Source organism: Panthera pardus, unplaced genomic scaffold, assembly GCF_024362965.1.
Source record: "Panthera pardus isolate Hobbes unplaced genomic scaffold, ASM2436296v1 HiC_scaffold_18, whole genome shotgun sequence".
Taxonomy (NCBI): Eukaryota; Metazoa; Chordata; class Mammalia; order Carnivora; family Felidae; genus Panthera; species Panthera pardus.
In genome coordinates this window covers 10,734,011-10,747,213 of record NW_026526743.1, presented here as the reverse complement: position 1 = coordinate 10,747,213, position 13,203 = coordinate 10,734,011, and the positions used below count along the sequence as shown (strand labels likewise).

Genomic DNA, 13,203 nt, shown 5'->3' with positions numbered 1-13,203 from the left:
GATTTATAGAAACAGGTAAAATTCAAATACAGTCTGTAATTTAATTAATAGTTCTGTACTAAGGTAATTCCTTCATTTTCACAGTGTACCAAGGTTATGTAAGATGTTAACGTCAGGAGAAACTGGGTAAGGAATATTTATCCTATCTTTGCAAATTTCCTGTATACCCGAAGTTATTTAAAAAAAAAAACAAAACAAAACACAACTATACCATGTTGTAACCCCAAATAACAGATTGGATAAGTAATAGGAAAAAAGACTTTCTAAAATCAAATTGAAATCCCAATGGGATATCTTTTTTCAGTTTTTCTTTTTTAGTTATCTCTTCACTCAATGCGAACTCACTACCCCGAGGGATCTGAGGGATCGCATGCTCCACTGACTGAGCCAGTCAGGTTCCCCCTTGATAGCATATTTCATCAAACTTGACAAGCTAATTCTAAAAGTCATTTGGAGATGGAGGGCTAAGAATAGCCAAAGACACTTGAAAGCAAAGTAGGGCAGATGTCCTTTCAGATATCAAGATACCAAAAGCTGTAATAATTACTATGATGTGTTAACACACAGAGATAGACAAATGGGCCAGTGGGACAGACTAGTGGGACAGGCCTACTCATATGCAGAAACATACATCAGGAGAGAAATTAGATCCTTACCACAAAACATACAGAAAAGTTAACATTAAAAACAACAACAACCAAGGCTATTAGAGTATCTTTCTGACTTCCGTGTAGGTAGGGATTTCTTAAGGAATAAAAAGCAGAGATATGAAGGAAAAGACTTAAATTTTACAGCACCAGTATTTAACACTTCCATAACAAAGGATATTGATGGCTTTTCTTTTGACTTGTTTATGGTACATGTTTTAGACTTATATTTAAGTGCGACGGGGGTAGGGGGCAGGGGGTAATTCAAGCTGGTCCATGACATCTTATTCACCTTCAAAGACCACCCTGGTGCTGTGTAGAGACTCTTGGGAGGGAAGGGTTTGGAGTGGAAGCAGGTGATCCAGTGAGTAGGCTAATAACCAGGGGAAGTCACGGTGATTAGGACTGTCACGAAGAGGGAAAACACTGGACAAATTTGGGATGTCTTGGCTGTAGGGTCAGCAGGACTTGCTGATGATTTAGATGGTGACAGTAAGGAAAAGAAGAATCAAGAGCAATTGTGAGATTTTTGGCTATAGCAACTGGTACTGCTTATAGAAATATATAGAATTACAGAATGAGGAAAAGGGAAATTAAATATTTATTTAAAATGCTTTCAGTTCCTGTTGAATATGCAGGTGGAGCAGTCAGATACAGGAGCTTCTGTGGAAAGTTCTGTGGCAGAGGATTTAAATTTGGGAGCTGCTGGCGTCTAGGTGGTGTTTAAACCATGCCCAGGGAGCGCATGTTGATGGAGAAGTCTAGTGACCGAGTTGTGAGCGTTTAGAGGTTGAACAGAGCAAAAGTCAGCTAAGAGGATGGAGAAGAGGCCACTGAAAACCGGGGTGGTGTCGTGTCGTGTCGCGGAAAAATAAGATAGCCTGGGTTTTTGTTTGTTATTGTTTGTTTTAATGAGGATGTTGACTGTTACGGAAGGATCAAGCGAGATTAAGGTCCAGTTTCCTAGCTGCATAGGGAATTGCTCAGCAGTTTCATCGGGTGGCATGGTAGGGGGAGAGGATATGCAGTGAGGCCGGTGAGTTAGTGACAGTCCACTCTGTCAAGAGCGGTTTGGAGGGAGAGGGGGAGGGAGCACTGAGGAAAGGGGTAGTCACTGCGGGAGTCCCGAGGGCCTGTGGTATCTGAAGGGAATGAGTGATCCAGGATCCAGAGCGACACTTGTACTGCAGGCAGAGGCCTTTGAGGAGAGAGAACGGGGTCGTAGAATGTGTTAAAGTCATCACCTCCTGCACCATGTGCAGCCATTAGCATCACCTGGGGAGCTCCAAAACCACCGCGTCCGCGGGGCCCTGGGCAGCTCCAGGGGTGAAGGCCCCCCGGCTGATCCCGGGGTGTAGCCAGATGTGAAAACCTCTGACCTAAGGGTAGTAGCACTCACTTGCAGTCATGCGTCTCGAATTTCCCGAGAGGCTGCTGGGGAGTAGGTTTCGGAGGTGCACAGCACACACAGTGTTTTCATTCAGATTTTAAGTTCACTGTGGCGCTGCTGGCTGAGAGGAGACTGGAAGACTTGGGGAGCTTAAAACACCCCCCCCCCCCCAAGCCGGTAGCTTCTTAAGGTAGCAAGCAACCACAGATTTCTATTTATGCTTATTATGTATGAACAGAACATTTCATTTTCGGCACCATATTCTGTGCGCTAGTAAGTAACCTGCTTATTGTAATTAACCATCTAATGAATTTGTTCCTTGAAAATTAAAATCCTACATTTTTTATTGGCCACGGTAAAGTTTCGGTGTACGGATTGACCAGAATACAGCTTAATTCTTCTGCAGGGTACACTTTTCTAATAAAAAAATGATGCTCCACGAACATGCTTGCATATAATCTTTCATTCGCTGCTTATCTCTGCTTTCATGGAACAGTTGGACCAATGGTATGTTAATGAACTTTGTATAATTCGTTGCTTTTACTGCTAGAAAAGAAATTCGTATTTATAACAAACAGTATGGGTTGGAGCAGGGGAAAAATTCCTCCCTTCATCCTCCTCCCCTCACCCGCAATTCCTTTTCCTTCAAGGTAACCAGCTTGCGGTTTCCTGTATTCTTTTGCGCAAGTTTTACCTGCAAATGTGTGCATCCTTAACAAACAAATGAAAACACTTACCAGCTCATTCCTACAAACGAGAGCAATTTGTCCCTAGCCCCGGGGACAGCCGCGCCTCGCTGCTGTCCCGGGCCTCGGTTCCCCGGTGTCCTCTGTGGTCCGCCGTGTGCCCACCGGCACTGTGGGGGGTCCGCGGGGTCTGAGCCGGGCCACGTGCGCGGCACTGCGAGCGGTCTGTGCAGGGCCACGTGTGGGGCGGCTTGCGGAAGTCTTCGGGGCGCTGCGGGGTCCGTGCCCCGGGCGTGGTGGGGGGGGGGGGGGGGTGCTGCGTGCGGGCGCTGGTGGGATCTGTATGAGGGCGCCGCAGGGTCTGTGCGGGGTGCTACCGGACAGATTGCGGGGTCTGTGCGGAGCGCCGCGGGGATCTGTGTGGGGCGGCTGTGGGGATCCGTGTCGAGATCTGTGCGGGTGCTAACGGGGTGGCCGCGGGGATCTGTGCGGGTACTGACGGGGTGGCTGTGGGATCTGTGTGGGATGCTGCGGGGATGCGTGCGGGCCGCGGCGGGGTCTGTGTGGGGATCCGTGTCGGGGTCTGTGCGGGCTGCGGCGGGGTCCGCCTGGCCCGGCGTGCAGTCCGCGCGTGACTCTCCACAGCGGGTCCGCCAGCGCCCAGTGCGCTCCCGTGAGGTGCCAGCCTCCTCCCTCGCTGCCCGGGTTTCTGGCGCGGTTCGGCCTGTACCGCCCGGCGCCCGAGAGAGCCTGGCTTACGGAGGGACTAGCCCCGCGTCTCTCGCGTGTCCTGGACGCAAAAGTGTCGTCTCCCACTTTCTCGTTCTTCACACTTCAACGTACATGGTTTTGCCCGCAGGATTTCCACTTTTTGGACAAATGTATTTTTTTTTTTTTTCTTCACTGGTTTTGTGTTTGGGAGTTGTCGGCCAGCCCTTCTGCGTGTCACCCCCGTTTCTTTGTGTGGGGGTCTCACACACCCCCACACCCCCTTATCGAGACCCCTGTCAGGGGCCCCTGGTGTCGGCTGGGTTGACGTCAACCTCCTGCCTTCGCGCCAAGCCATCGCCACGGCAACCGCAGCCTGATTGGCAGCGCCCAGAGGCGTGGCGAGGGGGGCCCGGGGTGGGCAGCTCGGCCTCTCATTGGCCTGCGCTGCAGCCCCGCCTCTGCGGAGAGCCTGACAAGGAGTCGCGCGCAGAGGCTCGGTGCAGACGCTGGGAGCCGCGGGGAGGACGAGGTCGGAGCCGAGGAGCGGACATGTCCACCCTGGGCTGGTGGCGCCGCCGGGCGCCAGGGGCCCTGTGGGCGTGCTAGACTGTGCACACGGGCTACTCCTGGGCCGAGCCGTGGGGCCCGAGGCAGTGTGGTGAGGGGAGGTGAGTCCGGCCGGACCCCCGCGCTACACGTCTGTGTCAGGACGGTGTCCGGATGCCGCGTGAGGCAGCACGGCCGTCACACGCTGCACTCTGGGACCCTGGTCAGATGGGGAAGGGGGAAGGCAGCCGGCGGACACCGCCTGGTGGGGTTCTCAACGGGTCCGGTGCTCGGGTTGCCGCGCTTGCCGCGGACGCCATCTTGCGTGTCTGGCCGGGGTTTCAGGGACCGGCTGCCCCTTTCAGGTGGCCGCGGAGCCGGGGGGCTGCCGCGCCATCTTGCCTAGTGGAGGTGGGGGACGGGCACGGGATGACCGCGGACTTCTGTCAGGCGAGCCCGCCAGGGTGGGTGCTGGGGAAGTGGTGGGCCGGCCGGGTCTGGGGGCTACAGATCACTACGTCTGTCCCACGGCGTCCCTGACAGCCAGGTCCCTCTGGCTGTCTCAGCATCCTTGCCAGACTTTGGGGGCGGGGCTTGTTTTGCCGCAGTGGCGGCGGGAGGAGCTACAAGTCGTGAGGGGCGGGGCCGAGGGCTTCACGCCTGTGGGTATTTTCTCAGGGCTGTGAGTGATTGGGGAGCCCCGCCCACCTGGCGCCATATTTGGCGTGGGCGGTGAAGTTTGCTGCAAAGGCGCTATCCTGATTGGTTGGCCGCGGATTGGGGCGGGGCCAAGGGCGGTTGAGACTGCGGCTAGCCCGGGCTGTGACGGTATCATTGAATCCCGCCTACCTTGGCGCCATCTTTGATGGGGGTGGCTAAGGTCTGCCGCGCAGGCTGGTGCGATGGTGGCTGGCTGGCCGCAGCGGGGCGGGGCCAAGGGCTGGGGCGGGGCGGCGGGAACCGTGGTGACCCCGTGTTCTATGCTCTGAAGGCTTCAGGGTCCTGACTACCTCGCACTTTCTTTGCCAGTAGAAGGTCTGGCTGCAGAGGTTTGTCGTGACGGTGCCACCTCAACTGGCTTGAGGGCTAAGCTCTGACTTCTGAGAATGGGCCATGGCTAGTGACCCGGAGACCGTTTTGTTGGGTGGGTCCGTGTGGTTTGGAGAAGCCAAGCGTTGTGCTAAGTTTGCCGCGGCTGCCGCGGTCGCGGCCGCCATGAAACTGTTAGTACTGAGGTACAGAGCTACAGGCTGTGGACGCACCGGCTGTTACTCCTTGGTGATATCTGGGCGCGGCAGAGGCCTTCCCTTGTGGTTGTCACCCTGCGGTGTGTCTGGCCCCATCTTTTGGCTAGGGGAAATGCTGGGGACGGGAGCAGCCTAGCTGTGTTGCGCAGACCCCGTCAGCGGGGCTGGGGGTGGGACCATGGGCAGTTTGGGGGACGGACCCTGCTGCGGGCCCCGCCCACACTGGCACTATTCATGTTGGCCGACAGGTGGCTGCCGAGACTTATGCACAGGCACCATCTTGAAGGACAGCAGGGAGAGGGAGGAGCTGCAGTGCTCGGCCCACTCTAGCGCTATTAGCCGATAGGTGGCAGCCGAGACTCTCTGCGCAGGCGCCATCTTGAAGGACAGCGGAGCTGCAGGGGCGGGTCCAAGGGGAGAGGAGGCGCTGCAGAGCTCGGCCCCCTGTAGTACTGTTTGTTGGCCGACAGGTGGCAGCCGAGACTTATGCGCAGGCGCCATGTTGAAGGACAGCCCAGCTGCAGGGGGCGGATCCAAGAGGGGGAGGAGCTGCAGAGCTCCCCGTGACTTACTGCGCAGGCGCTATCTTGAGTGACAGTGGGGCTGGCTGTAGGGGGTGGGACCAAGGGGCGGGGCTGCAGAGTTGGGCCCACTCTGGCGCTGTTGGCCGACAGGTGGCAGCTGAGGCTTACTGCGCAGGCGCCATCTTGAGTGCACATGGGTTTGGCTGCAGGGGCTGAGCCCAAGGGGAGGGGCTGCGGAGTTCCGCCTACTGTGTCGACAGGTGGCAGCCGAGACTTACTGCGCAGACACCGTTTGAGTGACAGAGGTCCTGCAGGGGGCGGGGTGAGGGAGGAGCTGCAGAGCCCCACCCACTCGAGTGATATTAAGACCTGTAGGTGACAGCTAAAGCTTATTGTGCAAGTGTCACTATCAGTGATGGTCGTATTGCTGGGAGCAGGCTTGAGAGAGGCTTTCATGTTTTGAATAACAGGAGACTGCAGACCCCTACCCATTGGGTGGGTAGGCCTGGGTTGTGTTGGCGTGGGATGGCCCCTCGAGGCTTATTGCACAGGCGCCATCTTGAATGATGGCAGAGCTGCAGGCGGTGGGCCTGAGGGAGGGGCTGTCTTGTCCTGAACGATAAATAGACCCTGCAGACCCCTGCCCATCCCAGCAGTATGTTTGTTGTCCAGTAGGTGGCTGCCGAGGCTTACTGCACAGGCGCCATCTTGAATGACAGCGGAGCAGCCGGGGGCGGGCCCAGAGGTGGCTGCCGAAGCTTACTGCGCAGGCGCCATCTTGAATGACGGCTTGGCTGCAGGGGGCGGGCCCAGAGCGGGCAGCTGGGGTTTGCTGCGCAGGCGCAATCTGAGTGATGGCCGAGCTGCAGGGGACGGTTGTAAGGAGGGGCTGTCGGGTCCAGATTCACCGGGCTGCAAACACCTGCCCACCCTTGTGGCCATGTTGGCCAGTAGGCGGTTGCTAAAGCGCCATCAAGAAGGACCGTGGAGTTGTAGGCGGTGGTTTGAGGGTGGGACTGCCATGTCCTGAGTGACTGAGGGGTCCTGGGGAGCCCCATCCACCTTCGCATGGCTGAGAACAGGAGTCAGGTTTGCTGTGTAGGCTCCAGTTTGGCCAGCCCAGAGCGTTTGCCGCAGTGGCCACTCATCAGGGTGGCAGGCGAGATATTTCCTCGAAGGACACCAAAGCCAAGTCTCAGGAATGTGGGGACAGGGTTCATCTGTGCAGCCCTGAGGGTCCGTTTGAATGACTGGGGTTCAGATGTCGGCATTTTAATAGATTTGGGGAAGGTGAGGTCTCCAGAAGACAGACCCGTGCTGTGGGAAGAGGACGCGTGCTGTGGACATAAGTTTTGGGGTGTGGAGGCTCTGAGGTCAGTATGGAGTTTACGCAAAGAAAAACGTCTAAGAGCCTGAACTGGACAATTCAGGGCTGCAGACAGGAGAGGGGCGTGGCACGGGAGACAATCCAGGGGAGGTACTCTAGGCATGTCAGGGCGTGGTTTGGGAGAGCGGGGGTGGGGGGGGGGGGGCGGGCTGGCTGCCCTGGTTCTTGGGTGGGACTACCTGCTGGTGGCGGGGGTGGGGGGGTGCACATGCGCAGAGTCACTTGTGGCACTGCTGCTGCGTCCTCTGGAGGACTACCGCGATTCCAGCACTAAAGTAGCTCTCACCATGTTTGCCTACGTGTACCCCAGACTCCAGCTGGGGCACTTCTAGTCCTAGCTCCACCAAAGCATCTCGTAAGCCCCCCATTTGGGAGCATGTTGAAAACCTCTACAATGGTGTGTAAGGTTAAGGAATGAAGTAACTACCTAATGGCAATAATACTAAGGTCCTAATAGAAGATAATCTTTTCATAGTACTTAAATTTACAGTGCAGTTAAACTTCTTTCCCTGCATCACTAGCTATTAGATGGCAAAACTGGAGTTTTAATTCACTTTTCTAAGGAGTACCTGTATCTCTAGTCCATGTGGTCTCCACGGAAAATGTCAGTAGATGTTCTGTTTTTCAGAGTGACATTAGGTTGATCTGTACTGGTCTGCCATGGGCTCTGAGATTGAGTTCTCTGAGCATCTGCTTTTCTATAAAGTGATACTTAGAAGATTACAGTGTTGTGGCGAGGAGTAACAGAGACAAGAAAAGCAAGTTGTTAAGTATTGTATGGGGTGTGTAAAATACATAAATATGTAAATAAATAATAGTACCACTTCAGCTATTGTTTTCCTGAGTTTTGCCTACACGTGTCCTTTGCTTTTAGAGGAACTGGCAGCATCACATAGTTAATAAGTGGGAAGTTGGGTTCTTGAATTGATTTCTAAATCCAAAGCCCTGTGTCTTTACTGTTTTGCTTTGCTTGTTAGAAGACATTCTAAGAAGTTCAGAGAATGACTTGCACAGCCATTGGCATAACCCCACAGGGAAGAGACTGTGATTACAGTCCACAGTACAACTCTTGCCTCAGGGAGCAATGCCCAGGGCCCTTCCGTCCTGGGAGGGAAGACTCTTTCTCCTGGTCTCACTTGACCTCTGCCACTGGAGGAGATAAAGGTGCACCTGTTGTGCAGTCCTTTCCAGTCTGAGGAATCTGGTATTTGCAAAGTAAATTTGGTATCTCATGTTTTCTTTTCCTTCCCCAGCTTTGCCTTCTTGAGCTCCTATCCTTCTCAGAGACACCTGGCCAGAGGAAGAGGAACTAGGTCCAAACACTAGGTGGTCGGGTCCAGGTCCAGGTGAGTTGAATTCCCTTCTCACACTGCCACACTCATCCTTAGAGTGAACACATTCTTCTTCATCCTGACACTTTTCTACTGCATACGTGTTCCATACAGCCATGCAAGTACCCGTTTGTGCTCTCTGAAAACTCACAGACTCTTCCGGTGAATTGCGTGTTTGCCAGAAATTCTCCTTGGCCTCATGCTATGCTTTTCAGTTTCCTTCATTCCGCCCCCCCCCCCCGCCCCCCCCCCCAACACTCAGTTGTACTTTCAGGCCTACTCTTTCTCTCTTGTTGGGTGATTAGAGAAGCATGAGAGGTCCATCGGTTCTTCTAGCAAACATGGCCTAGAGTGGGAAAAGAAGTGTATTCCTGGAGCTCATAGTCTATTGGTTAATGAAAGACGCTGAAAAAATAATTGTACAATTGATGTTTTTGAGAGAGAATATTCACTGTGGACACTTAACCTGAAACAGGCCACATAGGGCCTTTCTGGAAGGCCAGGGAAGCTCAGGCTGAGCACTGAAGAAGTGAGGATGGTAGTGTGTTGTGGCAAGAGTAGTCTGAAGCAGAGGGCACAGGGGCATTTCTGAGGGCTCCAGAGAGAAGAGCCAGAAGTCTAGGATGCCTGGAGGAGCAAAGGAAAGAATTGAGTGGCGTTTGATCAAGGTGGGGAAGAGGTCAGTTGGTGCTGTGTTGTGAAAGGTCTCCCAGTGAGTGGTAAGTATATGGGCTCAATATGAAACACACTGGGAAACCATTGAGGTGTTTTAGCCATAAAAGTAACATGAGAATCAGATTTGTGTTTTTAAAAACACCGTCTGTTGTAGGGTTCTGAAGAGGAGGGTGGAAACAGTGGCTGCAGCGATAACCATTTCAGGTCTGGGTGAGAGATGATAGCTTGGATTAGGGTCAGAGCAGGGGGAGAAGTGAAGTAGTTGGATATTAGAGAGCTACTAAGAGACTCAGTCGGCCCCGTACTCTTCTTTCACACCTTGCTGACTGCTTCAGGTCAGGTGCAGTGAATCACATCGTGTGGGGAAGTGAGCAAAATAGCAAAAGTTGTTCATTCCGTCAGCAAACATGGAAACTGCCCACTCTGGGACAGGACCATGCCAGACTTTGTATCTCTGGAAGTGGGTGACATAATCACTGGCCTCAACGTCTGCTGAATGAGAACTGTAGTTAAATGACGAGTAAGAAAACATGCTTACCAACATAGGTGGCTGTGCTGACGGTGTGTTACCATCTGAAGGAAGGCTCATGTGCCATTCAGGTTGGTCCCTGGGAATCATTGGTTTATGCCTGGCCTCAGTGAGTGCCTCAGGTATCCAGTGTCTGGTCCTAAAGCCTGTGGACACTCAGAAACCTTATTTCACGTAAGGACTCATCCTGTGTTAGTAGATCCACATTAATGAAGCTGGGGAAACCTGTGTAAACCCTACTGACATATTAGTTTATGTTGAAAACCGGTGTGACTAAAGTACAATGTTCCTGTTTTCTCCATTCTGGCTTGTTAGCTTATAGTGGGACATAACTACAGCAGGGACCCAAATACTCAAAAGTGTGTATGATCAACAGATTCTCTCCCTGTAGACAGACCTACATGGGAAATGAAACCATAATGAAAAGATTGCTTGGTGAGTATGGAATCAAAATGAGAGAAGGTGAAGGTTCACTAGCACTGGCCTTTAGGTAGCCTAGCGCCAGCATCTGGTTGCAGTGAAGCTCTTGCTAGGTAACTAGGACACCAGAGGTCTCCTATCTCCAGTCCCCTTTGTTCCCAATTTCCACTCAAATTAGGTCTGACCAGAGTAGCCCTTTCCTGTACATCGTTTGTGGCCTATCTTTTCATGTTTTTTTCTCATTTGGGAGAAAAAAAAAATGATCAGCTAATAATTGACGTGAAAATATGGCCAGATTACTCATACTGGCTCAGAAGACAGTCTCTTTAAAGTAGCTTTATTCGTCTCGAACTATTTGGGGTCTGATCATTAAACTAAAATTCTTAGATACTATTTCCTCTCTTCTGAAATTTCTGGGGAAAGCCCACAAGAATGGACACCAACAAGGAAATTTTGCTGCAGTGTGGTAAGTGCTAAGCCTTTGTGATAGAGGTAAGCCCAGGGTGATGTGGAGATGATCTGCGAAGAGCCATCTAAAAGACCAGAGGGTGGAGGTTGCGGCCAGGATGGTAGGGAGAGTGGTCACTTACTCTTTGCTGACATTGCCATATGAAACTGGCCCCCCAGCAGCCCCTGTTGTCCGTATGCTTCTGTTGGTGATTATTCGAACAAGAGCAGACACCTAAGCCTGCAGCAGTGGTTCTCAAGGTATAACTACTGGGGTGCTCATTGGAATGCCTCTTTCCTAGAGAACCACAGGCCTCCTAGATCGTCACATCTAGAGAGGCAGGTACATACTTCACGAGTACCTCAGATGGCTTTTGGCACCCCAAGTTTGAGAACCACCACCCTAGAAGGACTTGAGCTGCAGTGTGTACTTGCAGACTCGGAGAACTTGGGTTGCTGAGGCTGTCAGCACTGGGCGTGTCACCGGGAGGTGAGGTAGGACTGGGGCTGGGGCAGCGCTTACCACGTCATGCTGAAGTAGAGAATGTCGGTCTGCAGAGAGAGGCAGGAGAATGGAGCAAACGAGAAGAGAGAGGAGACCGCACACCATGCTGTCCCCAAGAAACGAAGAAAGTAACTTCCTCGCTTCCTGACTTTAAAGTTCTCAATTCCAGCCCCCTCGGATGAGGTAGGTAGAATGAGTGAGGGGGCTGAATCTAGGTGCACCATGATGAGGGGCCAAAGTAAGTAAGTAGAAATGGGGTCGAAGAAGCTCTCATGGAGCTTCTTTCTCAACTGATGGGATGTGGGGAGCCTGAGGTGAAACAGTGGGGTCACAGGATTTCGTTAGCTCTCCTCATGTGTCCCACTCAATCTTTTCAAGCCTCTGATCTGTGTTCTTTAATTGATTTCTTCCCAGTTCATTTGTTTGAGGCCAAAGACACCCCCCCCCCCCCGCACCTGGTAGCAGGGGTGCCTGATAAATTCCATCCTTGTTTCAGTTACATTAAATGTGAGGCCCATACTTTTGTTTTCTATTCATTTTTTATGAAATAGAGAAGTAAAGTGCTATAAAACATTCAAAGAATGGCGCAAATACTGTGGTAGAAACCACAGTGGCAACACTGTTGTCCAGGCGGCACCACTGTCCTGTAGTTGTAAGTGGTCAGGCTCACAAGCGAAATTTATTCTGCATGAAATGTTTATGATGCATATAACATTTCATGGTTAGATGTCTAGTGTATGCAAGAACCGATATTTGGAGGTTAAAGAACGCTAGAAATCCATAAGGCCCTCTGCCCAGGGTAGAGAGAGACTGCTTTCTGTCATTCATCTCCTCTCTTTCCTTCCTCTTGGAATTGGTGGTCTTGGCCCCTAGGACCAGGGCTTGGTCCCTTTGTGTCTCCACCTTTGCCTTTGTCTGCCAAATGTGGTCAGACCTTTTAAGATCCTGCCCTTGGCCGCTACTCAACCCACACAGGGATCTGTACTCCAGAGAGCAGAAGGAAATGCGAAAATTTGAGTAGGGGTATGTGAGGGTCCACCTCCAAGTCAGGAAATGAAGGTGATGGGTTTGCCATGTGGCCAGAATTCAGTTTGAACTATGAGGCCAGAGGGGAGGGCCTGGATGTGGAGCACCATCAAGTGATACAGGCAGCGAGTGGAGGGTGCCATGGGAGCAGTGGGAGGCGGCCAGAGGGGAAGATGAAGTGTCCTCGTAAGCAGGGGCCACATCCCGGGACCACCACAGCAGAGGGCATGCTGCTTAGCAGCAGTAGGCAGAAAGGGAAAGGGAAGACCAACAGAAATTGAATTTATTTTGAATTTTATATTCAAAAATTTGTTTCTAATTATAAACTTAGAATAACATTTGAAATTAAAATGAAAAAAGAAGTAGTATCTTTTATTGTTTATTTTTTTATTTTCCCCCTTTTATGAATAATCTATACAAGTTTATATGGAAATTTTCTTCTGGCTTAATTTATATATATTTCCGTATGTTTAAATATCCTTGTAGTTGTTTGCTCTTGTGTGTTTGTTTTTTTAGCACAATGAGATCATACCCAGTTCATTAACATTTCAAACTCAAGCTATAAGAGTGAAGTTCCTGGGATGTGAGACAGTAGTTGGTGGGCGGGGAGAAGGTGTCATATGTATGCACACATACTACTTAGTAGCTATTTAGCACTATCTACAAGAATTTCCATATAAATACACTTCCATCTATAGGTTTGCTTTCTAAAAACTGCCTTATTCCATTGTGTGGATATTTCCATCATTTTCTATGTGCATATAAATAGGTATACATGTAAATGCCACGTATGCTGTACAATTTTATGCCCCATTATTTTCATTTAATGCTTTAAAGGTTTTTTCACGTTAGTGGTTTCACCGAGTTTAAATAAACCAGTGTACCTGTAGAATGGAATATTATGTGGCCTTCAGAATGATGTAGATCTATATGTACTAATATAGAAAGGTAACCATCATAAATTACTAGGTTTTAAAACACATACACAAGGGACGCCTGGCTGGCAGGGTCGGCAGAGCACACGAGTCTTGATTTTGGGGTTGTGAGTTCCAGCCCCACATTGGGCATAAAGTTTACTGAAAAAAATAAAAGTTAAAAGCACACACATGCAGAACACCTAATGTGATCTCAT

The 13,203-nt window shown here is 51.2% G+C and overlaps 1 protein-coding gene and 1 long non-coding RNA gene across 5 annotated transcripts in view; one reads left to right on the top strand and one right to left on the bottom strand.

Moving 5' to 3' along the window:
* LOC109259340 (uncharacterized) overlaps window positions 1–3,021 on the bottom strand; it is a 40,476-nt gene extending 37,455 nt beyond the window's left edge. The window contains exon 1 of the long non-coding RNA XR_008423449.1: window positions 2,775–3,021. This is a non-coding gene — a long non-coding RNA (uncharacterized LOC109259340). The remainder of the gene's footprint in view (window positions 1–2,774) is intronic.
* Window positions 3,022–3,923: 902 nt separating this feature from the next.
* The window catches only part of PEG3 (paternally expressed 3), a 32,704-nt gene continuing 23,424 nt past the window's right edge, over window positions 3,924–13,203 (top strand). For 2 of the 4 annotated variants that reach the window (XM_019436900.2, XM_053906187.1), the window contains exons 1-4: window positions 3,924–4,102; window positions 8,392–8,484; window positions 10,517–10,559; window positions 11,099–11,228. The gene's annotated coding sequence lies outside the window, so the exon portion shown is untranslated. The remainder of the gene's footprint in view (window positions 4,103–8,391; window positions 8,485–10,516; window positions 10,560–11,098; window positions 11,229–13,203) is intronic. The other 2 variants (XM_053906188.1, XM_019436899.2) reach the window with 2 other exon arrangements.